This window comes from Triturus cristatus, chromosome 2_1, assembly GCF_964204655.1.
Source record: "Triturus cristatus chromosome 2_1, aTriCri1.1, whole genome shotgun sequence".
NCBI lineage: Eukaryota > Metazoa > Chordata > Amphibia > Caudata > Salamandridae > Triturus > Triturus cristatus.
In genome coordinates, this window is record NC_140581.1 from 273807342 (window position 1) to 273833207 (window position 25866).

Genomic DNA, 25866 nt, shown 5'->3' on the forward strand with positions numbered 1-25866 from the left:
CAAGTTAAACATGGTTTACGAAAGTCCAGTAGAGGTACATGCAAGTTAAATCGTGAGACTTCAGAAATGCTCAAATCTCAGCTCTATCTGTAACTGGTACCAGAGTTATCTGCATGGCATTTTGGCCATTTGGGGGATAAGTATAATTGGGGAATGACTGTAATTTTTTGACAAACCTGTAAATAATCATAGAGCAACTTCATTCTGTGCTCCCTGAAATGTTGCTGTCTAACAAAAATTATACATTTTACTGCTGGAACATCGTGCCCTGATCTATTTTTTTTTTTTTTTTTTTTTCTGCACCCAGTACTGCCTTACAATCCAGTCATTGCTCTAACCAAATCAACATTTTGCTCACTGATGCATGTACTGTTTGAGTTGTTGGTAAAATGGATGACGAGCAGCAGCTCTCATATGCCTACTGGCATGAACTTCCAAAGCATAGCAACTTTTACAAAGATTGAGGTGTGCTCCATGCCCCCTTACTGAGTTTTTGGTAAGTGAATATTCCTTTTCTTGATTTGGTTTTTGTTCCTGCTGGGCTAGTATATCATGAATCTGCGGGTGTTATGCTCTGATGCTGGTCATTGCTTTGAGTGGTTTAGGGTGCTTTGAATTATATTTTCCTACTAGATCTATTAGAATCCTTGGGGGGGGGGGTATACCATAGGATCCCAAGTTGTCTTGCAGAAGTTTTTTGCTTGCATCGGAGACTGCCCATTAGCGAAGCTGATGCCCAAGTATATTCTGTTGGCATTTCCCACTCGAGCTAAACAAGAGTGAAGCTTGCTCAAACGCTTTTTGGGAACTTGTTTAGCTGTCTGTATGTGCTGTTAGAAGTGTATTAGTCAGCCTGTAGAGGCAAGATGAGCATTAAGTCCCGAACAGTTCCAAAACCTTTTACCGTGATTGTTACTGTTGTATGTCACGGATCCTAAGAGCATTGTAAGAGTCTGAAGTATGGTCCTCTTCTCTCAGGTCAGACTATCCGTTTAGTGGTGGTTCTTGCTCATCCACTTTTTAATTGCCATCAAAACATAATTATGTGGGTATCATCAGCACAGTTGTAGCAAAACAGGAACATTTTCTAGCTCTGATAATGGTCTGCTTTGGGGGGCCTGTGGTGCATATAATTGAATGTATGTAGCACAAAGTAGGAAGAGTTTGCATCCTTTCCATTCTTAAGTACTTTAGTCCAGATTTTTACCTTCAATGTCCATCTGGCGTAACTTTGTATTGCTCATATTCTGGTTCTGCATGTTGATAGACTATAAGACAGATGGTTTCACGCAGGATCTTAGTGAGTTGTCTCCAAAGGACCATATGATGGAAATTAGCTTGGTTATTTTGTCTTTGGTTGCCACTGTCTTGTTCCAACCTGAAGTGCTCAGCTGTTTGCAAACCTACAGGTTCCTGGTGTCGATTATATTTTTATAATTTTGCATTAGAAATGTTCTCTTTATATTTTTTTTTACATTTTATTTATTTATGTATTTTCAAGAGCAAAATAGGCAGACCTAAGTACAAGAAATGTATCATGACGAATGTACATGTTAAACAGATACAATTAGATAACGAATCCGGTATTGAGGCTAAAGAAGCACAGTGAGCAATAGATCAGTGTACAAAACATCAGAGGCAGTATAATGAGGATAACTATAGGTCACACATAGCAGCAGTATACAGTCTTGAGGTGGGTCCATGAAAGGGGGGAGAACGGGGTCCTACAGAAGCATATATCGCGCATGAAGAACTCTGGTAGGTGCCACATTATCAGTCTGTGTGTTGTCGGACCCATCAATAGGGTGTGAAAGCAGATATGCTGTGAGGGGTCCCCAATTATCTCGATGGCGGGAGGTTAGGGGAGTAGTTCAGCAAAGGCGCACATTTGGTCCTGCCAGAATACCATGTCTTGGATCTAATCCTTAAATTTAGGTGTTCTGCCCAGACTCCACCGGCATGCTATGCGCAGTTTGGCGAGAAGGAGGCTGAAAAAGATGAATTTCCGCTGTTTCACTGCTAGGGCCTCAGTGTATACAAGGAGAGAGAAAAGGGGAGTGTGCGGAAGATGTAACAAGGTCGTTTGTTCCAGGGCTTCGAGTACAAGGAGCCAATACTCCTGCACGGCACTGTAATCCCAGGCCAGGTGCAGGAAGTCAGCCCCTGCGACCCCACACCGGGCACACCTATCATTGTCCCTCAATTTAAAGCGATGAAGCCTAGCAGGTGTATAGTATGTGCGGTGTTGAAATTTGTAATGGAGAATACAGAGGCGGCAACTGGACGTGCTTTGTGCCGTCTGTTTGCAACAATAGGTCCACTGCCCATCAGCAATAACCAATCCCAATTCTACAGACCATTTGTCCCTAGTAGTATTCTGTGTAATGCTCTGAGTGGTGTACAGAGTATGGTATAGGGAAGAAACTAGGTGAGGCACCGAATCTCAATCTAATATTAGGCGCAGAGGGGTAACTGCCGGGGGCTCCCGAGGGAAGGTAGGGGTAAGCCCTTAAGTCCCTGGCGCAATCGGACATATAAAAAAATGTCCATAGGGGAAGGTGGTTGTGTGGCAAAGTTTCTGCGAGGTGCAGAATTTACCATGAAGGTAGAGATCCCCCCCCCAGGTTTTAATACCATATTTGACTTGAGTTTTCCTAAAAACACCTTTCTGAAGGACAGGCATTTCCGGGTGAAATACCAGGGGAAGCAGGGGTGAGTAAAGCATGGGGGCCTGAGTTCTGGTAACAATGTGTTGCCATGCCTTCCGAGTGCTGGTGATTGGGGATGGGTCATCGGTGCGCGGTGCAGTGACAGTGAATATGGCACACTCTAATGGAATGGGATCAGATAACCAGTGTTGCTCGCTAACCGGAGGCATATATATATATGGGGGGGGGGGGTGGGGAGGGGGGTGGAACAAGAAATGTGCATAATGGACCCGTGCGCATGTGTAGTAGAGTTCAAAATTTGGTATATCGAACCCCCCTTGCGAGTATGGCCGAGTGAGAACGTCCCATTGTATTCTGGGTTGTTTACCACCCCAGGTGAGGTGAATCAGTTCTGTCCAGAGCATCGTGAAAAAGGCTCTACCTGGATTATAGGGCATGTTCATGAATAAATAAAGGAGTTTAGGAAGAATAACCATTTTTATCAGGGATATGCGTCCTGCAATGGATAGTGGCAGGATGATCCATCGTGTGACATTGTCCCTTATCCCATCTGGGTCACGACCGTAATTGAGCCTCATCAGTTCGTCGTGTTTTGCGAAGACGTATATGCAGAGATATTTAACCTCTTCAGGGCACCACTCGATGGGAAAGTCCGGAGCAAATTTCTTGACCGATGAGGTAAGGGAGAAGATTTGGGACTTAGACCAGTTAATATGGATCCCGGATAGTCCCCCAAATCTTACAAACTCGCGAAACACCGAGTTAAGATTTGCCTGGGGCTCCCTGACATGTAGCGTGATGTCATCCGCATATAGGGAAGTCAGAATATGTCGAAGTGGGCATCGAAGGGCTTGGTCCTGATGGTATTGTCAGATCTTGGTAGCGAGTGGCTCAACCGCGAGGGCAAACAGTGGGGAGAGCGGGCATCCCTGCCGGGTTTCGCGGTAGATGGGAAAGGAAGGTGAAGCATGGCCATTAATAAGGACCTTGGCTTCGGGTTTGGTGTAGAGCAGGCAAACCCAAGATATAAATCCCCACGGCATGCCCATGTTTTGCAGGATTACGAAAAGGTAGTCCCATTCCAGAGTCGAACGCCTTTGTGGCTCATCTCTGCAGGTGCCATATAGGGCCGCATAGATTTCAGTAAAGGTGTGTAGAATGTCTTGGCTGTCCCTATGTCGTACGCCAGCAGAATCTTTAATCTCAAGGATGTAGTTAGCAAATCTAGGGAGACTAATAGTTTGTGCTAGCTGCCTACCAGGGCGCTCGCCCTCGCCGTATCTGCGCGCGGTATAGTATTTTCCCCGAAAGCGTGCCTCCGAGTCCGCCGTCTCTTTATACTCAGTGAGTTTTCCTCTAAAGGACGCAAGAGATGGGCCCGAGTTAACCCCCCCAAAGGTCAGCCTCCAGTTGCTTGAGTTCTCCCTCTAGTCTGTGAAGGGTGCGGCGCAGATCACGCAAAACCCCAAAGCTTTTAGCTGTGCAAACACAAATCTTGACCTTAAAGGCCTCCCAGACCACACCCACCGAGGAGACCGCGTCCATGTTGATCTGAAAGAAATTGGTGATTTCCTCTCCGACCTCAGCCCTAAACACCGTGTCAAGCAAGGCCTTGAGCACGAGTCTCCAGAATCGAGGAGTGGACTGCAAGCTAGGCGGGGCAATCGTTATAAGGACCGGTGAGTAAACTGAGTAAGTTCTGGCAAGGTGTGTGGCTTGTTCAAGCCAGGAGGCAGCCCCCCGGGAGACCACCCAGTAATCCAGACAAGCCAAAGAGGCATGTAGGGCAGTATAGTGGGTGCCCTCTGTTCTTTCAGGGTGGACGTGGCACCAAGCATCTATGAGCCACGAGTATTCCCTGTATGGCCGCTTGTGTTTTGGTATAGTGTACAGGGGAGGGGTTAGATCTATCTACTGTCGGGTTGAAGGTGGAATTGAAATCTCCCCCCGATGATGAGTAGATCATACCTGTAATATGCGTCCCCACAGTGTAGTATAGAAATCTGCGTAATCCATGTTTGGCCCGTAACAACATACTATCGTGACTGACTGAGTTCCCAACGTGCCCCAAAGTATACAGCTGCGCCACATGAGATCCTGCTGTGTACCCCCCAAAATAAGTTGTTGCGCTTTACCAGGATCACTACGCCTCTGGAGTACGTGGAGTAGGAAGAGAACCCGTGTCATTGCCCATTTACTAGCGAATGTAGGGGAGCGGGCAGGATCCAGGTGGATTTCCTGCAGAACAGCTATGTGTACATGTCTGTCCAAATATGTGAGGATTTGCCTACATTTCCGGGGATCGCGAAGGCCTCTTACGTTACAAGTAATTAAAATAAGGTGTAAAGGCTCAGCGTGAGATGACATGACAATTTACGCTAAGAAGGATGAAATATGTCCTGTACAAAGTGTTCTACAATTCATCTTGTAGTACCTTTTTTTTTTTTTTAATCTATTTTTATTGATTTTACGCAACCATCAACTTAGGCATCATAACGTAGTACAATATCATAGTTGTACATGGCTTAATGACATACAGTCGCAAACAGTATAAAAGAATACACAGTGCCGAAGCATTATGTGAATCCTCGCTACATCTTGTAGTACATAGCCTGCTTCTGCCGGTTGAAATAGAGAACAATACAAACAATTATCACAAACCCTCCCACCACCCCCACCCACAGCGGCACCCCAAACGTGCTGGCAGCACCACCTTTACCCAAAACCACTAACACATGGCAACAGTGCAATATGCAAAGTCCTTGTTCAAGAAGTTATTCTTGGGGGAACTCCTGTGTGAGGGTACGCTAATAGGTAACGAGACCTCATCGTTCAAGTTGTTCGAGGGGGGGATGGGGGGGTGAGGGTTACTTGGCGAACGGGGGTTGTAGGTTAAAATGTCTACAACGTGGATTTGTAAACCTAAAGATTGAGCATCAGGTGGGAGACATACCAGAGAAAGAAATAGAGGGGTTATGACATTCACCAATGAAGTTATATGTTTAAGAAGCATACAGCTTCAGCACTTATCTGCAATCAAATAGCAAGATGAAGAGTTCTAGCACGTCATGAGCAGGATATGGTGAGATGACATTCCGCTTCGCCTCACATCCAAGGCTCCCACTGTAAGGGACCGAAGATGCATCAAGGCAAAGTAGCTCCAGAGTGGTGAGAAGAAACACCAACCTGGTCCGTTATATCGTATAGAAATCAATTAAATGTAATCAGTCATCACTCCGTGATGGAGATTAAGAAAGGCGGTCTGGAGAATCCATTGCCGGAGTGTTGTCGTTGACAGTATGGAGAAAATCATCCACTCGCTGGCTGTTTGTGAAGAAATGATGTTTGTCCCGGTAGGTGACTCTCATGCGGCCGGGATATAATAGGGCGTATTCGATCTGTAGGTTGCGAAGTTTCTGCTTGGCTGGAACAAACTTGCGCCGGGCCTCCTGCACTGCCATCGTAAAGTCAGGGTATATCGAAAAGTTGGCACCCTCAAATTGTAAGTTTTGGCTAGTTTCAGTGCTGCGTCTCGGTCCCTGTAATTTAGGAGGCGAGCAAGTATCGGCCGAGGAGTGGCCCCAGGGGCCGGCGTGGACCCAGGGATCGATGAGCTTGTTCCACAATGAATTGGGAGGAGAAAGCGTCTGCTCCAAAGGTGGTTCGTTAAAGACGTTAAATGAAGTCCTCCATTCGGCCTGTGTTTGCACTTTCAGGGATTCCAGTAACGTGGATGTTATTGCGTCGGCTTCAGGCTTCTAAATCTTCGTTTTTTGCGGCAATTATCTTGAGGAGTTTGTCCATTTGCGCCACTTGTTGTGACACCTGGGAAGTAGCAGCCTCCGTATCAGAAATGCGTCTCTCTGCCTCCTTCAGTTGTTCGTCGTGTTTCTCCACTTTCAGGACTATATAGTCCATGCGGGTATTCATGGAGTCCATTTTGTTTGAGAGGTCAGTCAAACTGTGTTGCATTGCCAAGAGGAGAGATTTGACCCCATCCGCTGGGTTTGGTGGAGGATTAGAAGACGACGCGTCAGGTGGCAAATCTGTTTCGTCAGCATTGGAGCTGGTGACCGCTCTTTGTGTCAAAAGGGAGTTTAGTTTGACAGCCGTCAGGCTTCCCCATTATGGAGGTGTTCTGGGAAGAGATGGTCTTGGTAAGAAGAGGAGCAAATGTACTTTTCTTCTGTAGGGTGGTCACCAGGTGGTCGGCTCAGGAGGAGGATGTTGCAGTGGCCCTGTTATGGCCCTCTGTCTCTCTCATAAGTATGGAACAGGAACATCCAGCAGTGAATATGTATTTGCCCTCGCTCCCCCGGGGAGAAGCTTGTGACCCTTGGCGGAAGGGCAGTTGATGCAAGGTCCCAGGAGCGACTGCAGTCGCTAGCAGAGGAGAGCAAAGGGTTTTGGCCGCGGTGTCCCAGAGAGAGTAGGCTACTGAGATGAAGCTGGGGCCTGGAATGTCTGCTGATAAGGTTGCAGGTGATATGGTGGCTCGACCAGATCCGATCTCTTTAATAAATCTGGCGCAGCCTGCTCCCATGGAGAATCTCGCCCCAATCCTATGTCTAGGTGCTGTGTGGGCTGCCAAGGAGAGGAAGCCGCAGGTCCCAGGAGGGGATCCACGACGAGGCGCCACGGCAGCAGCACGAGAGACCAACCCCAGTCTTGCCGCTCGAGGATTGTCGCCGTAGTCATGTAGCCTGTGACAATTTCAAAGCTCTGGCCAGCAAATCAAGGGTGATGGCTTCTTCAAAGAGTAGCGTGGTGTCACGATCGACTGTGTTATGCGGTCCAGCGTTGTTTCAGTGAGAGCAGGCCGGTTGTGTCTTGGTACATATGTCAATCCTGCCCCCGACCCCCAGTCGACTGAAGAGTCTAGGTAGAAAGGGGAGAGCCAGTCCAGTGTGCGGATTGCGGGGGGGGGGGGGGGGAGGAGAAGGCGCCGGGAAGAGCAGCGCTCACCGAGATAGCAGGGAAGCCGGCGTTTTGGGCGCTGGACTTGAAGAAGGAGCTCCGTGCCGGTATGCAGGTAGGAGCGCTTGCTGCCTCACCTTGACAGGGTCCAGTGCCGAGGCTGCGGGATCCGGCCTTCTCGCTGCAGGATCTGCGATGCTGGTAGGAGCAACTTGCAGCGCTGGTGGGAGTCCGCAGCTTAGAGCTCTGGGTAGCGGGGGGAATCGGATGCTGAGCGCCAGTGCCCACGTGGCCCAGGCATCACGTGGGATCCCCAGTCCTCACCTAGCCAGCACAACTGCCTGCAAATCACAGCAGGATGCCGCCTCAGTCTCCGGCAAATCTCATAATTTCCTGTGCAATTTGGGGGTGATTCTGGCTCCTTCAGGGAATCTCATAGAAATGTTGGACTTTAATTTCATTGCTGAAAAGGACACTACGTTTTAAACAAAGGTGATCTACGCTCACATATTTCTCTGTTGTACTTATTTGACACACCCCTTTAAAGCAAATATCTGTAACCTGTTTTGTGGGTCAAAACTGTAATAGAAGTTCTACTAATAAAAATTAAGATTACTTGCCTGGCTATATGAATAAATTAAGGCTCCTAGGGAGCAGGTCACCCTACTTGTTGCACTCCTTTACATGAACTTTGTATGTCTACCACTGGTTTACTCCCGTTGAAAACGTGTAAGCGGATTCTACACTTTAGAAAAGTTTCTAAAATAAGCAAAAAGGCAACACTTAATTCAGTTCCTACATAGAGTCGTTTTGAATTTCTTCCAGTTCATTGATAAAAAGGTTGACTTTCTTATTTTTTAAACACAACAATATTTAGTTTGTGCTCTGTTTTCTCTGGCATTTCAATTGATTAGCCAAAGATGAGATCAATAACTAGTGAATAATTTCATGTATGCTAGCGAGACTAGGAGATGAATGGCAGATTGAGTTAACATCATCATTGATAACTTTATTTCGGTCAAAGACCATAAAAGTGCAGATAAAATACATACAAAGCACAAGAATTAAAATCAAGATAAAAGACAATGTTAAAAAGAGATTAAATTCAGAAGTTATCAAAGGTCGAATTTGAAAAAGAAAAACTTTATCTATCACATTTTTGCAACAAAGTTTGTCTTCTGCGCCACATACCAAGTAAAAAACGGGATACGGCAAAACCAATGGGAGGGTGGGTATCATAAATCAAAACCCGACAGGCCTGTGCAAAATAGCGAAATCCGAGGTTCCTACATATCGGGATTAACCAACATTTCCTAATTCGAACATATGTGGGGCAAAAAAACAGAATGTGAGAAACATCTTCACTTTTGTAATTACATATGGGACAGGCTTCTCCTTCTGATTTGGACCATTTTGAGGTAAAAATCCTGATGGGCAGGCTACCATGCCTTAGTTGGAGATACAGCTTCCTCGCTAGAGGCGGTTGTATTACATCTAGAAGTTCCTCAAAACGGGGTTCCGTTTTTACTAAGAGGAACTCAGCAGAGAGCCTGCCCAGGGTACCCGATCTCTGCAAATTTGACAGGTTCTGTCTCCTCATCAGAATTTGAAGGTCTGATTTCGTCATCCCCAAACAGGACAGCTCAGGAGTCTCCCAAATCTGCGGAATACCTAGCCTTTTACTAAAAGCCTTAATGTAGAGCAACCATGGGATATTTTGGTTTTTTAATTGGGGCCAGATCTCCAAAAACTCGGCTCTATAGGAGGCCAACTCGGAAACAAACCACAACCTCTTCCAGTATAACATAGGTCTTGCGGCTACGAGCTCATCTATCGGCTCCAGCCCCAGATCGAAACATAAGGGAATGAGTGGTGTACTTGATGGTAATCCTACCAAAATCCTCATAAAATTCTGCTCCACCCTCAAAAGATTAGAAATATTTTTATGGCCCCAAAATTCAGCACCATAGATTGAGGCCATTCTAGCTTGTAATCAGTAAATTTCGAGGGCCGGGGCTACCGGTTTAAGATCGGATATCCTATGGACTTTACTGATACCTCCACTCATTTGCGTTAATTTAAGGGCAGATTTAGAGGCCCCATTCAACATAATTGAGAGATGGAGTATGTGAGAAGTTGGCCTGATGTATGACGTCACTAGTTCTAGTGTACACCTTATATCAGTCCAAACAACCCTTATGGTGATTGGTTGTAAAGTCAACCTTATAGACCAGCTATCCTAGTGGTAGCATGGACAAGAGCAGTCTTAGGCTAAACTCTGAATGGCATGTGAAGCCAGCTGTGATACCATATATAATCCCTTGAATACCAAATGAAAGGACACCACAACAGATATATATATAAAATAAAGTGTATTTATTCTATTCAAACCCTCAGCACTCTTTGAGATTCGAGGTAAGTACAACACAGTCTTATTCAAGCATACATTAAGTCACACAGGTAAGTAATACAGTTAGGCCCTAGGGGCCACGCAAACCATATACTAAGTAAGTGGTATAAGGACCACTGTCACGGAAATAGGATAGGCCTAGGCCTAGGGAATCGCTGGGGCTACACTACACTAGCAACAGTTAAGAAGTGGGAGGCCCACGGGATTCAGGTGCAGAGTGGAAACACTCACGCGTAATGCGTAAAAGTCGATAGAATTACTAGCAGTTAGAAATTAACAGTTTAAGGACACTTCTAAAGCAGCTAGAGAGTCGAGACTCGGAAACTAGACCCTAGGATAGTCACTACCCTTGTGAGCACCGAAGTACCCAAGTTACCTAGCCCACAGGCTGCGGGTGCATAGGTGTGAACTTGCGTCGGGTTTCGTCGTGGACTTCTATGGATGCCTGAAGGAAAGTTGCTGACAGGCAGTCAGTGAAGATTGTCCGGTGGATCCCAAGGCTGGGATCAAGAAGAGGAGAGACCTGCAAGCAGAAGGGACAGAGTCAAGGTCACTAGCTAGTGACCACGTGGAACCAGGAAGGAACCAGGCGATGTCGTGAAGATTGCAGGTGAAGGTGAAGCTTGTCGCTGCAGCCACGAGGACCAGGGAACGTCTAGGACGACCAGGAGGCGAGCTGTCCCACGAAGGCTCTTGCGGTCGGCGGCGTCGAAGTTGGACTAGGACTCACCAAGCCTTGGCAAGCGGAACCCACGAAGAACGGAGGACTTTCTTCTGGTGCAGACCAGGAAGGTCTGGGATGCTTCTCTTTTGCAAGGAAGCGGGAGCCAGTCTGGAGGAGCCAAACCAGCGGTGAAGATTTCTGGATGCGTCGTCACAAAGGCCACTAGCCAACAGGCAAGCAACCGGACAGGCGCGGCAAGCAGGAAAATGCAGAAGGGCCCCACGCAGGACTCGTGGAGTGCGGGGGGCTGATCTTCGGTGCAGATGGTGCTTGGGGTTGGGGCTTCTCAATCCCCGGTGCACAACTTTGAGGGTGCCTCAGAAGCTGCGCTGGAAGATACTAGCCACTTTTCCCAGGTAGCCGGTCCCACGTCTCTCGTCGCCTCCACGGATCTCAGCACGGCTGTGGATGTGGATCAGGGTCGGAGAAGTCTGGAAGTCAAGGCTCTGGTCGGGCTCTGCAGTCGGTCCCTCGTAGAACTTCAACAAAGCAAAGGGTAGTCTCTTGATGGTGCCTGTTTGCACAGGGTAGCCACTCCTTGGCCACAAGGGAGATTCTTCAGTCTTCTTCTTTCGTCGAATGTCGAAGGTCCAGAGTTTCTGTTCAAGTTGCAGGTTCAGGATAATCTAATCTCTTGAGGCCCAACTCCCACTCTTATACTAATCTGGGGGGCTGGGATACCTGCTAGGTCACGCCTTATGGGTGGGACCTGGGAGGGGGGTGGTTACACCCCCTTCCCTTTGTCCAGTTTCGCGCCAGGACTGGGGCTGGAGTGCCCCAGCACCGGTTTGAACTGGACTATGCATGGGACACCTTATGTGCCCCAGGCATGTCTCATTCCTTTCAGCCCTCCCTGCCCCAATACACTAAAGTCTGTCTGGGGAGGTGCTAGCACCTCCCCAAGCAGGAAACCTATTGTCCAAGCCTCCCTTGCCGGGATCATTCCCAGCAGCAGGAGGTCAGACTCGTGTCTGTGGCAGCAGCATCCATTTTGTGATGCTGAGGCTTTGGTTAGAGTTAAACAGCAAAATAGGATTTTAACATTTCTCTCCCTCTAGAAGGGAGGGATAATATCCTCATCCCCAGAAATGGGATGGGGGTATTATTCCAAAGTGTTAGACACCTTACACGACATGTTTTGATAAAGCCAAACCATAGTTACCATAACCGTGTAAGATTATAAGGCACTTTAAGAGTATATGGTAGGCTATATCATAGAACAGCTATAAGGACATGGTTCCGAAAGCTGCAGACAGGCTCAGCTCATGCTAGAGCACCATCTCACATGTTACCAAGCACTCTGCCTCCAGGATTGTTAAGGCCTGCCATAGGAGTGACTGATAGGTACACATGTGTCTATATATATAAGGGTAGATATAGGCATACTATATCTAAGCAAGGGGTGATTACACGACCTTGCCCCAGCTGAGTGATCAGCCAGTTGTGTCTGATTGGAAGGCCAGCCCAGGGGTGGCATAATACATGCTGCAGCCCCTGGGAGGCCTAGGGTACACCTATGCCCTGGGTACCTAGGGTACGTTGTACAGGGTCCAATAAGGTGATCCTTACCAATTGGTTAAGTACCTAGGGTACATGGAGTCCATTTTAAAGAGAGCAGACAGCCTGAGACCCTGAATGGCAGGATCTCAGGCCAACTAAGTCGAAAAACCAGCTAGACACTAGGCAAAAAGTTGGGGGTAACCATAGTCGGATATCCACCTTCCTACAGAGTACTAACCAAATATGGCTGCCATTTTTTATTTATATATGAAAGGTGGTGTAATATAGATTGGTTTTGGTACACCAAGAGCACATTCTACCAGAAAGAAGGTTGCATGTAGTGATGAAATGATGATGCGTAGCTGTGATGGAACTCTGCCTTTACTTTTGGACATTGTTCCATACATATCCTTGCAAAATGGGATGCTGTTGTAGATTGCAAGCCATACTGTGAAACACGTTTGCTATTGCTCAAACTACATCGTTACTTGGGTGTGGAAATGCTACTTTAAAATCGATGCACAACATTTAAATATATAATCTGAATAAGGATTCAAAATAAAAACTTACTTGCTTAACTAGTTTGTGGTTTACAATTTGATAATTGCTTATATTGTAACAAACTGGTGTGTAGCATATGACATGCTGTATGCAGTCCTGCCTTCAAGGGATTATGTTCAGATGTGGAAGCTGAGATGTCAGCTGCTAGACATTAGGGCTACCAATATTGTCCTCAGTGGCGTACCGAGAGCTATGGGTGCCCGGGGCTATCCCTCAGATTGCCACCACGGCAGGTAGCGGGTGGGTGCTGGGGAAAAGTCGGCGAGCACTTGACATCACATACTGTGATGTCACTTGCATACTGACTTGCTAGGTTAGCCCCCCCCCCCCCTCCTGTTGAACCCCTCTCTTTCCCCCCATGCTGCAAGAACGTCCATAGCTTCAAGGCATTCCATTTTAGGAAGGAATAATTGTACCCAAAACACAACCTGCTTTGCCAATTTTTCTAAAACTATGCCCCTTGTAGCATTATCACTGGGCCGGTTTCTATGAGGCAGCCAAGCCTAGAGAGGCGAGCCATCTTGTACCAGGAACATCAGGCCTGACTGGCAGGCATTACATTACCAAACAAGCACACGAGGTCACAAGCCTGCTACTGAAAACCAAAAGATCAAGAATATGGTGGGAGATTAATAAATGGGTCTTTCCCGCGATACTCGCATTACCTAAATCTGCGGGTCCAGAACAGCTCTGCCTAGTATTGGGCGCATTCTTACTCGCACAGGAAACACATCGTCCTATAATACGAGATACGAAAGACAACTGGAGTTAAAACTGGAGCTGAGAAGAGACAAAGAAAGCAATTAGAGGAGTGAAGGGGTAATAAGGGGACGAGAGGGTGTCTAGAAAACAATGAATGTGAGAAAATAAAAGGTGGAAGCAAGAGGAAAATATGAATGTGATAGAATGCAAGCTCTAGTTGCACTTAAGAGGTATATTTTGCTTATAACATAAAATAACACAACTCCTACACAGAGAACAAGGAGTGCAGGAAAGTTAGCATAAAATCTGTTTCCCATACGTGCTAAAAGTATCCACAATGTAGAGCTGTAGACTTGTAGAGTGTTGTATCACGCTTCTAGGCGCATCCTTTCCCAGAGCCTGCCGTGATGTTTGAACATATACTCCCAGACAGGTTCGGCAGATGCATAGGTGTTGTGTGTTGCTTGGTTACGAGGAAAGCTTGATTAGCAAGTATTCCTAGAATGTTTACATTTGAACTGTGAGGGTTGGAGCAGTCGCTATAAGGACACCTATGGACCTGCTGGTGCCTTCATGCGCTCCTCAGCAATAAAGGAAAATACTTCATTTTGTGCATCCAGGGTCTTATTTAACACTGGTGATGAGTGCTGAGGAGCCTGGTCCCTATGCTTGCAAGATTTTAATGATTTATTTTACTGAAGTTTTAATTTACTTTTATTCTTCGAAAATCACGCTGCTGTAGCAAGGATTCTTATCTGCTGCAGTAACTACGGGACAACTGGCATCTTTACATGATGTATCGCTCTCCAAGCTAATTATTAACAAGCATTTTTTTTCCCTAAAAGCATATCTACACACCGCGTCACTAATCCGACACGCAACAGTCTTTGAATCTCACCGTGGTATCCAGGTGAGTGCGGCTTCAGCGTTTCCAAGGAGCGTGTGGAATGCGGAGTGCGGAGTGCGGCTAGTTAACTTCCCTGGCAACCGGTGGTTCTCCTTCGCTCTGCGCCTGGAATGCGCATTGCATGCTGGGAATCGCATACGTCACGGTGCAATTTCACGCTGTGTGACCTCTTCAGCGGCCATCTTTGATCTGTAAATAGTGACTTATTAACACACTGGTCGTCGGAACTTAGGCGATTGTCAGCTGTTTGAAGCTCCGTGTTCCTCAAATGCCTCAAAAGTCAAAGTGAAACTTTCTTGGCTCAATTCCTGATTAACTGATTGCTGCATTTCTACAGTATTTAGAGGTTTATGTCACCCCGAAATTATATTTTTACTTTTCTTTTGATAAATCAGTTCTCATTAACTGTTTCTGCTCTTCTGTGTGGTGAAGATCAGGACAGTGAATTGACACTGAACTAGTCCATACAGCAACATGGCCACCCAAAATTGTAACATAAGTGCACCTCAAACTTTTTGGGCTGCTGAATCTGAACCACCTATTAAGTGGGTGGAATGGAAAGCTTATTTCACTAACTATATTTAGGCTGTGGATGAAGCTGGCAAGATGGCTGCTGCCCAAAAGAAAAGATTACTTCTACATGCTTTAGGTCCTGCAGGGTTGAAAGTGTACAATCAAATGACTGAGATTGCATTTGCTGGAGATATTAATGTTTTTGAATTTAGCCTTACTCCAGCTTGATAATTATTTCATGCCTAAGGTTTGCATAGGTATTACACGGTTTACATTTTTTCAAAGAAAACAATGTAAATCTGTAACTGTTGATGGTTGCGTATTAGAACCTAAGAAGTTAGCATTGGATTGTAAGTTTGGCACACTGCATGATGATTTTATAAGAGATCAAGTAGTTATGCATGCTTCGAATACATCTATACAAGATAGGCGTTGGATCAACAGCGACGCACCTCTGGAAGAAATTCTTACCTGGGTCAGCAAGGTGGAGATGTCCGGTAGATGTGCTGTTGTTCTCAAAGACGATGCCCAAAACTCCATTGTGGGCAAAGTCAATTTTAACGCTAATGGAAAAATTTGACAAGTTTGGCCCGGCAAGGATTGACAGACAAAGTTCTTTTAGATCTGGTTGTGGAAGAGTGAAACCTAGAGAACAAACCAGTTGTTATAGGTGTGGCAGTCTAGCTCATTTGGCTCATAGTAAACTCTGCCCAGCGGTCAAACAAAAATGTAGTAATTGTGGCATTATTGGCCGCTTTTCCAAAGTTTGCAAACTTGGAACTTCTAAAGTTAAATTGGTGAATGATGATGAAGATTTTGACCTACAGAACAGATATGAAGACTACTCTCTTGTTGATGACTTGGTTATGAATGTTAGCGGCAATCTAGTACTTAGTATAACTGACACTTTGTAAAAACAAACCTGAATGTTAGTTGTGTATTGGTGGTGTGGAACTCAAAATCTATGCAGACTGTGGTTTCCCCCTTATACAATTATTAATGACGAATTATGGAATTCATAATTCGTACCTAAAATTGGTAAACATTTGATTCAACCTGATATTCATCCTGAAGGATACAGTGAGGAAAAAATTGATTTACTTGGGTATAGACGGTTAAGTTTCAAATTCAAGAACATGCAGAACTGTGAAACTTTGTGGCAAAAATAGGTACACTGGTTCTAGGTCGGCTGGATCAAAAAGAATTACATATTATACTGGATCCTAATAGTAAAGAGTAGGTACTTACTGTTGATGAAAGTAGCACTTTGGGGAAAAGAGTGCAATGTCAATTTCCTAGTATGCGTTTAAGGACAAATTGGGTAATCCTTTGGGTTTGAGCATTTAATTTGCCTCAAAGATGACGCCATTCCAATGTTCCCTTGCTTATAAGAGGTGAGGTTGAAACTCAACCTAACAAATTGGTCAATACGGATGTAATAGAGCATATTGAAGCTTCGGACTGGATTTCTCCTGTGGTTATTGCCAGACAAAGTAATGGTAAAATCAGGCTGAGTGTGGACTTGCGCCACTTAAACAACATCGTAGTGGACAGGTTTCCCTTACCAAAAATTAACGAAAGGGTAACATGTTTGAAAGGTGCTAAGTGGGTTTCCACCATCTGCCTTTCATCTGTATACCTCAGATTTCCTTATCTGCTGAATCAAGTAAATACATTTCCTTCATAACACCTTTTGGCTGCTACCAGTACAAGCAAATGCCTTTTGGTTTAGCGGCAGCTGTTTTTCAACGCCTTATGTTTAAATTATTTAATGAAGTGGAAGGTGTTACCTTTTTTCAGGATGACATTTTGTTTTTTGGTACAGACGGAAAGGAACATGAACCCAGGCTACTTACAGTATTGACAATTTTACAGGAAAAGTGTCTCACTGTTGAACACTCGAAATGCAATTTCGCCCAAAAGTGTTTACTTATTTGGGCCATGTGATTGATGAAAATGGAGTGAGACCTAAACCTTCTTTAGTTTCTGCAATAGAGAATGCCTCTACTCCACTTAGCAAAGATGATGTAAGATCTTTCTTAGGGATGGCTTAGTTTTGCGCTAAATACGTACCTAACTTTACAGACAAATGTTACAACAGTTATAAGTTACTCAAAAAAGGTTGTACTTTTTTTGGTCTCCGGAATTTGAGAATGATTTCAAGTGTATCAAATCATCAATTGCTAAATCTACTGCCTTATGTAGTTTTCATCCCTTAACTGACAGCGTAATTACTACAGATGCTAGCAATAAGGGACTGGGCGCTGTGTTGTCTCAAATCGACTCTACTGGGAAAGAACATATTGCATAGGCTTCCAGATCCTTGTCTCCGTGTGAAGAGAAGTATCCTATTATCGAAAGGGAAGCGCTAGCTTGCACGTGGGCTCTAGATAATTTTAAGTCCTCTATTTAGGGAAAAGCGTGCACCTTGTGTGGTGATCACAAACCGTTAATCAAAATTTTGTCCATGGAAGGGTCAAATAACATTTCTACTAGGCTAGCCAGAATATCTATGCACATGCAAAGCTTCACATATAAAATTATCTATACCCCTGGCAAAAGCAATGTTCTAGTGGACTTCTTATCTAGAATGCCAGTCATGTTGGAAAAATGTGAGTGCGATAAATGGATTGACTTCCAGGTTGCATTTGTACATGATCAAGGGCATTCCACTGTCAAAAAGGAAAAGTGGGTACAAGAATTAAAAAAAAATTTTTTTTAAAAATAAACAAAATGTGGTTTTGTAAGAAATAATTACATATGTCATGAATGGTTGGCCCCGCAAGGATGCACTTAGTGAAGTCAGCAGACCTTTTTGGGAAGTTCCATCCGAACTTTCTTATAGCGAGGGGATTTTGCTACGTGGTGAGAATTATTCCACCAGAAAGTTTGCGTGTGTCTATTGTGGATTTATGTCATGAAGGATATTCTGGCATATGTAGGACTAAATCACTTTTTGGTGGCCTGGCTTAGATAAGTTGCAGAAAGAATTGTGAGAGTGCAGTGCTTGTTCTTGTGCTGATAAATCCTTACAAACCTTACGTCCTCCCATGTGTGAAATAATATCTTCCTAAAAATCCTTGGGAAGTTGTAGCTATTGAAATAATGGGTCCTGTTATGGATTGTCACCAGAGTTACATACAAGTATGTTATAGTTTTCATGGTTATGTTTTCTCGTTGGCCTGTCGTGGATAGCACTGATACTGATGTTGTATTGACATTTTAAATGACATTTTTGTTTCAGAGGGCGTTCCTGCAGGTATGCTAAGTGACAATGACGTTCAGTTTCTCTTGAAAAAGGCAATCTTATTTTGAAAAACTTGGTCTCAAACATAGAACCACTTCTCTATATAACCCTAGTGGAAACGGCATGGTAGAACGCTTTAACCGTGTGTTTAAGGGCACTATCCAATTGGCTGTTGGTGCTGGAGAAGATTGGACCACATAAGTTGGTAAGATGGTCTTGGCCTATCGCGTCACCGACTATGATACTAGTCTGTCTCTCTTCCTGACAATATGAGGATGTAAACCCAGGTCCAAATTCAATCCTTGTTGGTTATTCACTTATGTTGTGGAACAATGGTCTAAAGAGGATGTTTGGAACAGAATGGAAAGGGTACATGACAGAAGCAAGAAGTAATTTGATAAGCATGGCGTCAAACCCCCACAGATTGCCGTTGGTGATTGGGTACGTGTTCAGAAACCTGGATTCATTTGTAAAGGCAATAGTTGTTTCTTTGAACCTGAAGAGGTGGTGTAAGTTTTGCAAAATTCTGTAAGGCTCAAAAGTGGAAAGGTTTAAAATTTGAAGAGAGTGGCCAAGTCTGGTGATATGAATGATAATGGTGTAATCAGTAACTGTTTTGTCTGGTTGGATGAGGATAATTCAAGTCAACCTGCTTCTCTGGTAAGTCTGTCAGTTCCTATTATTCCCATCACTGACGATGTGCCACTTAATAAGTAAGTTGTTAATGATACTGATAATCGGGATGTTGCTCAAAAATTTTTAAGAGAAAGGAAGGCTCTGGGTTGGCTGAAAGATCTCGTGGTGAACTCATGAAGTCTTCTGTACTATTCTGCCAATAAATTGTGCATTTTATTGTGCTGTTCCATCAAACATAATGAATTGTATCTTTTGTTTTTTTATTTTATTTTCCTTTGTATTTTTTGAGGATAGTACTGAGAACAAAAGGGAGATCTAGTCGAGAGAGACTGGGAAGAGGGTAGACATAGCACTAAAACCAACAGGGAGGCCACCGTATGATGTTGATAGGTCTATCTAACAGTCACAAGTTAATACCAGTTAGTATTGGTGGTTAAAGGCGCCCATGCGCATTCACTGGGACCAAGGAAGCTCCAGACATGGGGATGTGATAATAAAGCGGCACACTTGCAACAGAGAACCAGAAGGACTCCAAATGTATTTATTTTGCTTTAAATGTGCCTGTAGTCTATGTTCTGTACATTCATTTTTGACCTCAAGTTTAGGTAGCGTCACTGATACGAATAAATATTTTGAATACCATGGGCAGGCGATTCTAATACCTTTCTGATTGGTGTCTTAAATTTATTCTGACACTGTTGCCATTATGGGTCTTATGACAAATGTTTTGCACTGCACTGCTGTAAATCCAGGGTAAATCATTTTGGTGGTACAAATACAGGATGAATCGGAATTTGCCTAATATCATGACGGTAAGTTCCAATTCTATTAAGGACACGGAGGCGAGGATTATGGTTATTTTCTCTCTTCGCTTTATTATTACAAAAACACAGCAGCCAGAGAGATCTCACAGAAATCATGAACCATAAAATACAGAAAAAACTACAACTCCCTACAACCAGGGAGGCATTCAGGTACGTAGTCCATCAACTGTTTCCATTAACCACAATACAAAGTCCTATGTCTGTCTCCTCCCTTCCTCTTTCTTCGCGCAAGTCACGCCACTCCATCACTGGTCCTGTTTAGATCCATCATTCCCTGAAAGAACCAAAACCGAGGTAAGTGTTTGGTAATATTGCCAGAATATGCGATACAACAGCAAACATAGTACAAGAACTTTAATACAGGCAAGTAAAAAAGACTGAGCATTACCACCAATAAGAAAACTGGTTACTTACTACCATATGGGTGGGTTCGCACCATAGTGCCCCGGGAGGGATAATCCTCGCCTCCATGTCCTTAATAGAATTGGAACTTATCGTCATGATACTAGGCAAATTCAGATTCTATGTCAGGACCGGAGGCTTCGGATTATGCTAGTTCAAAGCTTACTTACCACTAACTGTGCCACATTCAATACCGGTTTGGTAAATAAAACCTCTTGAAAGTAGAGTCCGAAGACCAGTCCGCTGCATGCATTAAATCCTCCAGACGCGCTCCCAGCGCGAAAGCCGTTGAGGCCATAGCTCCTCTTGTAGAGTGGGTACCAAAATGCTTAGTGTCAATACCAGCCTCTTGCATAACCTACCGTACCCACCTAGCTATGGTGGGAGAAGAGACTGCCTTGTGTGGTTTCTTGAGAGCTATCAAGAGTTGTTGCTCGCCTGAAGGGCGGAGTTCCTGCGTTAAATCCTCGTACGCCTTCAGACATTCCACCACACAATTTCGGAGAGTCCCAAAAAGCCGGGTACGAAATCGATCTTGTATAAGATTTAGTACGGCGACCTATCGTAAAAACAACCCTGTCCGGGGAAAAAGTCTGCGCCGAGATGTCCAAAGCATGAACATCTGAAACTCTCCTGCAGGGTACCAAACACAAAAGCATAGCAAGCTTGGAAGATAATTCTTTCAAAGACAGATGTATTGGGTTGCTAGGAAGGAAACGGATTCAGTACCGTGTTGACGTCCCACAGAACGGAATAGCGAGGCTCCGGGGGCAACGATAATCTTATACCCCCCAGAAGTCTGAAAACCAATGGGTGCTCCCCAATTGGGGCCCCGTCCAAAGGAACGTGACTGGCCGAAATTGCAGATCTGATCGCGTTAATGGAGCGAAACGCTAAACCTTCCGATGCCAAACCGGCGAAGAAGTTCAAGAGGGGAACGACTCCTGCGACCACGGGATCCAGACTCAGTCGAAGACACCAACGAACCCATCGTGCCCATGCGGACCGGTAGCGCTTCGTGGTGCTATCGGCCCAAGCCTTTGATAGTAGGGCCTTAGCCTGTCCTGAAAGACCCGGCAACGACCACCGTCGCATGAAAGCCGCCACACCATGAGTCGGAGCGTCCCTTGTGTGACTAGATGATGAGACTCTCCGTCCGGGTTCAGAAGAAGCTGAGGATACAGAGGGAGTAGGATTGGAGAATCCCAGGAAAGTTCCAGAAGAACCGGGTACCAAACTTGAGACCTCCAAAGGGGAGTTACCAGGGTCACCACCGCACTCTGCCGGCGGATCTGAGCCGCCGCCCTCGTTATCCGTGAAAAGGGTGGAAACGCATAGCCTCGTTCCGCACTCCAGTCTTGAAGGAAGGCATCCGTGGCAAGATCCATCAGATCCGATCTCCAACTGCAGAACCTCGGAACCTGGTTGTCCAGGCGAGAGGCAAAGAGATCCGCCGAAAACGGTCCCCAAAGATTGTTCAACCACGGAAAATCGGAGGGTCCAGGTTCCAAAGGCTGGAACCGTAGAGATGTCTCGAATGCCAGTCCACGACCCGATTGTTCTGGCCCAGGAGATACTCCGCCGTCACCGATATATGGTGATCCAGGCAGAAACCCCAAAAGTCTTTCGCTAGATTGGCCAACGCCTGGGAACGGGGGCCTCCCAACCGATTGACATACCGAACTGCGGAGATGTTGGCCATTTTCAATAGGACGCAAGACTGCACTCTGTCCTTGGTCCAACAGCGCACAGCGAAAGAACCCACTAGTAGTTCTAAACAATTGATATGAAAATCCTGCTCGTCTAGAGACCAAACTCCTCCGGTAGAAAAATCCCCGCACCGAGCGCCCTAGCCCGATCTGCTGGCGTCGGACTCGATGACCAAATCTGGAACAGAGCCGAAAATTGCGCGACCGTTCCATGCTTCCATATGGTATAACCGCCATGCAATCTCGTCCCTGGCCTCTGCTGGAAGAGGAACCACATGATCGTACGACCAACCTCTCCTGAGATGATATGCCTTGAGACACTGAAAGGCCCGATAGTGCAAGGGTCCTTGAAAGATCGCTTGGATCGAAGACGACAGAAGGCCCACGAGTCTGGCCAAGTGTCGCCGGACTGGAAACAGTCCGGCGTAACTCGTGGCGAATCTTCGCCATCTTCCGCGATGGAAGACTCGGAGTCGCTTGAACGGAGTCCACCACAAACCCAAGGAAGGTGACCGACTGGGAAGGCTTGAGTATCGACTTCGCCGCGTTGATGATAAAACCCAGATCCTGCAAAAGGGACACTGTCTGTTGGAGCTGCCGCAACAGGGTTTGTGGACACTGAGCCGTAAGAAGGTCGTCTAAATAGACGATCATGCGAATGCCCCACGCTCGAAGGAACTCCACTGCAGGGTGCAGCACCTTGGTGAAGCACCAGGGAGCCCAGGAAAGTCCTCCAACAAAACTGTAGGAATCGCCGATGGGGCGGGTGAATGGGAATCATCAGATAGGCATCCTTCAAATCCAAGCGTGCCATCCAATCGGATGGCAGCAGAACATCGCGCAGCAGATGGATACCTTCCATCTTGAAATGGCGGTACACTAACCAAGCGTTGAATTCCTTGAGGTTGATAACGGGTCGACGACCCCCCCCCCCCCGTCGGCTTTGTCCACCAGAAATATATTGCTGAGAAAAACCGTGGGGGTGCAAAGTTGAGCGACAAATGGCTCCTTTGCGGAGCAACTCTGAGACTTCCTCGGGGGCTGAAAACTAGCGGACGAGGCCGAATCTCTTGTCAAGGGTTGTCTAAAAAAATCTACATGAAAACCCTGAACGGTTTGGAGAACCCATGCATCGGAGGTTAACGTTGCCCAAGCGCTTTGAAAGCACGCCAGTCGCCTCCCTATGCGAATCTGTCCTGCGTGAAGGACACTTACCGTTTGAACCTCTGCCGCCAGAGTTGGACTTGAAACCTCTACAGCCTCTGAAACGCTGTCCTCGCATTGGATAGAAGTTGTTGTAGTTCGTGGTTGAATTATATTGGCCGCGGCCAGAGCCTTGTCCCCTTGAGGGGTTTTGTTGGAATCCGCGGCCGGACGAGCGGCCCCTGCCTCGACCGGCCCCGCGGAAAACCCGCTGGGTAAAAACCCTTTTAATACTGGATTGGGCCTTGTCCAATGAAGTAAACGTAGAGACAAATTTCCCTAGTTCTTTAATGAATGGTTCACCCAACACGCCCCCTTGGGCCACTGCCCCTGCCTCAGAAGAAGCCAGGACCCCAAGCTTGGGATCTAATTTAATTAACAACTAGCGGCGACGCTCGGTTGAAAGAGCGCAATTCGCGTTTCCCATAAAAATGATGGCCCGCTGGGCCCAGTTTGATAGGACTTCTGGTGAAATGGTCGAACCCGACACTTTAGCCTCCTCCGCCATGTCTAAGATTTTGGCCATAGGGCCGATGGCGTCGAGGAGCTTGTCCTGACAGGACCGCCAGGACCTATCTATACCCTTCCTAGGGTCCTTTACATATTTCGCCAAAAATGTGGCCATTTTAGGGTCCAACTCCGGCGTAAATGCAATCTTATCGGCCAGAGAGGGTCTCGGACACTCCGCTCTCAAACGACTCCACGCCTCCTTCTCAAGAGGTTTGCGGAGGCGATTCGCAACAAAGCGGGCAACCTGATCACCCAGCACCCAGGCTGACGACCGGAGATGCATAAATATCATCGGGGTTAAGCATATCCGCATCTTCTTCCGGTGCCGCCGAAGAGGCAGTAGGTGTTGGACGCCAGGGACGAGAGGACCCTGCCTCTTCGTCGGTATCCCCTTGAGTGTCGTTATCCGTGGCAGGGGACGGAGGATCCGGAATATCCTGGGGAGCTCCCTCTGATGGAGGGACAGGGACGGCCGACGCCGCTTTAGCTAAAAATGCCATCTTAAGGCGCGCAAAGGCGTCCACATCCACGCTGTCCGGTCGCTGTTTTTTGAGGGGGTGGGGGGGCCTCCTCATGACTATCACCGGGGGCCGGCGCGGTGCCTGCGCGCACCGCGGCCAACCTGTTGCACTCCTGAACTATAATGTCGGAGAGGCGCTGCTCCATAGGACCAACCACTTTGTTAACCACTCTATAAATTGAAGAATCTACAGCGTCAAAGAAGTCATCGTCGTAAGGTAGGTACTCCTGGACCTCCTCCTCAGGGAAAAGAACCTGACTTGGTGACTGCCTCCCAGCGTGTCTGTCACAGCAGTTTCAATGCCCAGAGATACTTGCTCGCTTAAAGCGTGAGGAAATATAGGCCAGACCAGGTGCAAAATACAGCGCTGATAAGCGCGTTCACCGCGGGTGAAAAACCCGCAATACGGACCCTTGCTGGGGCGTTTATGCAAATATGAGGCAGAAATATAATCCGATTCACGGACGTTCAGGTGAGGCAGAATGGGGGACAAGGCTCTGCGTTCGTTCCTCTTGCGGCACGTTCCTCATCTGAGGAGGCGCGAGAGCAACGAGACGAGCGAGTCCCTCTAGCGGCAGCTGACGGCGCCGCACCAGCAGGGGAGCTGGCCGCGTAAGGGGCGACTAGCGTTTCCGCGGCCGACTTGGGGCTCTCAAAGAAAAATAGCAAGCGTTCAGCATCCACAAAACACACCGCTGCAATATGAATGACGACTTTACAGAAAACGAGACAAATTGCACAATTTACAGCTGACAGTAAACCGAAACAAATAGAGACCACTTAACTGGCTGCGAAGCAGCGAAGAAAGAGAAAGGGAGGAGTCAGACATAGGACTTTGTATTGTGGTTAATAGAAACAGTTGATGGACTACGTACCTGAATGCCTCCCTGGTTGTAGGGAGTTGTAGTTTTTTCTGTATTTTATGGTTCATTGATTTCTGTGAGATCTCTATGGCTGCTGTGTTTTTGTAATAATAAAGCGAAGAGAGATAATCAGCATAATCCGAAGCCTCCGGTCCTGACATAGAATCAATCTGCTTTATTATTGCCACTTGTGTGTTACTTAATGGAGAAAAACGTATGTGCTCCAAACTAAACCTTTATTCTACAGCACAAAACAGAGCAAACTGGTATGATGCTCTTTCTCTCCATTGACAGAACACAAAACATAGAAGCCAAATGTTCTCCACTGTTCAAATACAAACGATGCAGTTGAATATTAGGCAAAATCAGCTGGTTTTATTAAAGTAGCCCGAAATTAACTAAATCCGTGTGTTCCATGTTTTAAAATGAGAATGCTATTCAGGTTTCAGAAGTTATTTTTAAATTGTTTCTCGCGCATTTTAAATAACTTCTTGGCAGGAATGTCTCAAGCTTTTATGGGACCTGGGCATAACATTTAGTGGGGCTCTCGTGACCATTTGGCAAAGCAAGCCTAACAAAGAATCTCACTATTTCCCAATAGTACTTCAGTTCTACCCGCATCCTTCATGTAGGCGCACTGTCCCTTTCCTATGTTCATTTGCTCTCTCAATGCACACACCTCTCCCGGTAACCTTTATTTTTCATGCTTACATGCCAGCGCATGCAGAGAACATTGTAAAATGTGATCAGCAGCCCCGTGACGTGTACCTTTCTCAGTGACATCGTACCTCTCCTGTAGAAGCCACAGTGCTGGTGGCAGGGCCCCTACCGTAGGGGTTCTGCAAATCACCCAGCCCTCCCCTGCCGAGACTGTCCCCACTCAGTCAATAGCGTGTGGTGGTGGCATGCGTCACAGGAACACAGTGCGGGGACTAGCCAAAAATGATGCCCAGGGCCGACATTGGTAGCGCTTTCACACGCTACAAGATTGATAGCCTTAAGACCCACATACACGGTACGCCACGCACCATCACCACTATGCTAGGTGG

General features: G+C 46.2%; 1 protein-coding gene across 16 annotated transcripts in view; it reads left to right on the forward strand.

Annotated features, from left to right (window-relative positions):
- Positions 1-25866, forward strand: part of NIPBL (NIPBL cohesin loading factor) — a 1722939-nt gene that overhangs the window by 101775 nt on the left and 1595298 nt on the right. The window contains exon 1 of one of the 16 annotated variants that reach the window (XM_085631064.1): positions 367-496. The exons of the other annotated variants lie outside the window; for them this stretch is intronic. The gene's annotated coding sequence lies outside the window, so the exon portion shown is untranslated. Of the gene's footprint in view, positions 1-366; positions 497-25866 lie in introns of those variants that run through there. 16 annotated transcript variants of the gene reach the window in all.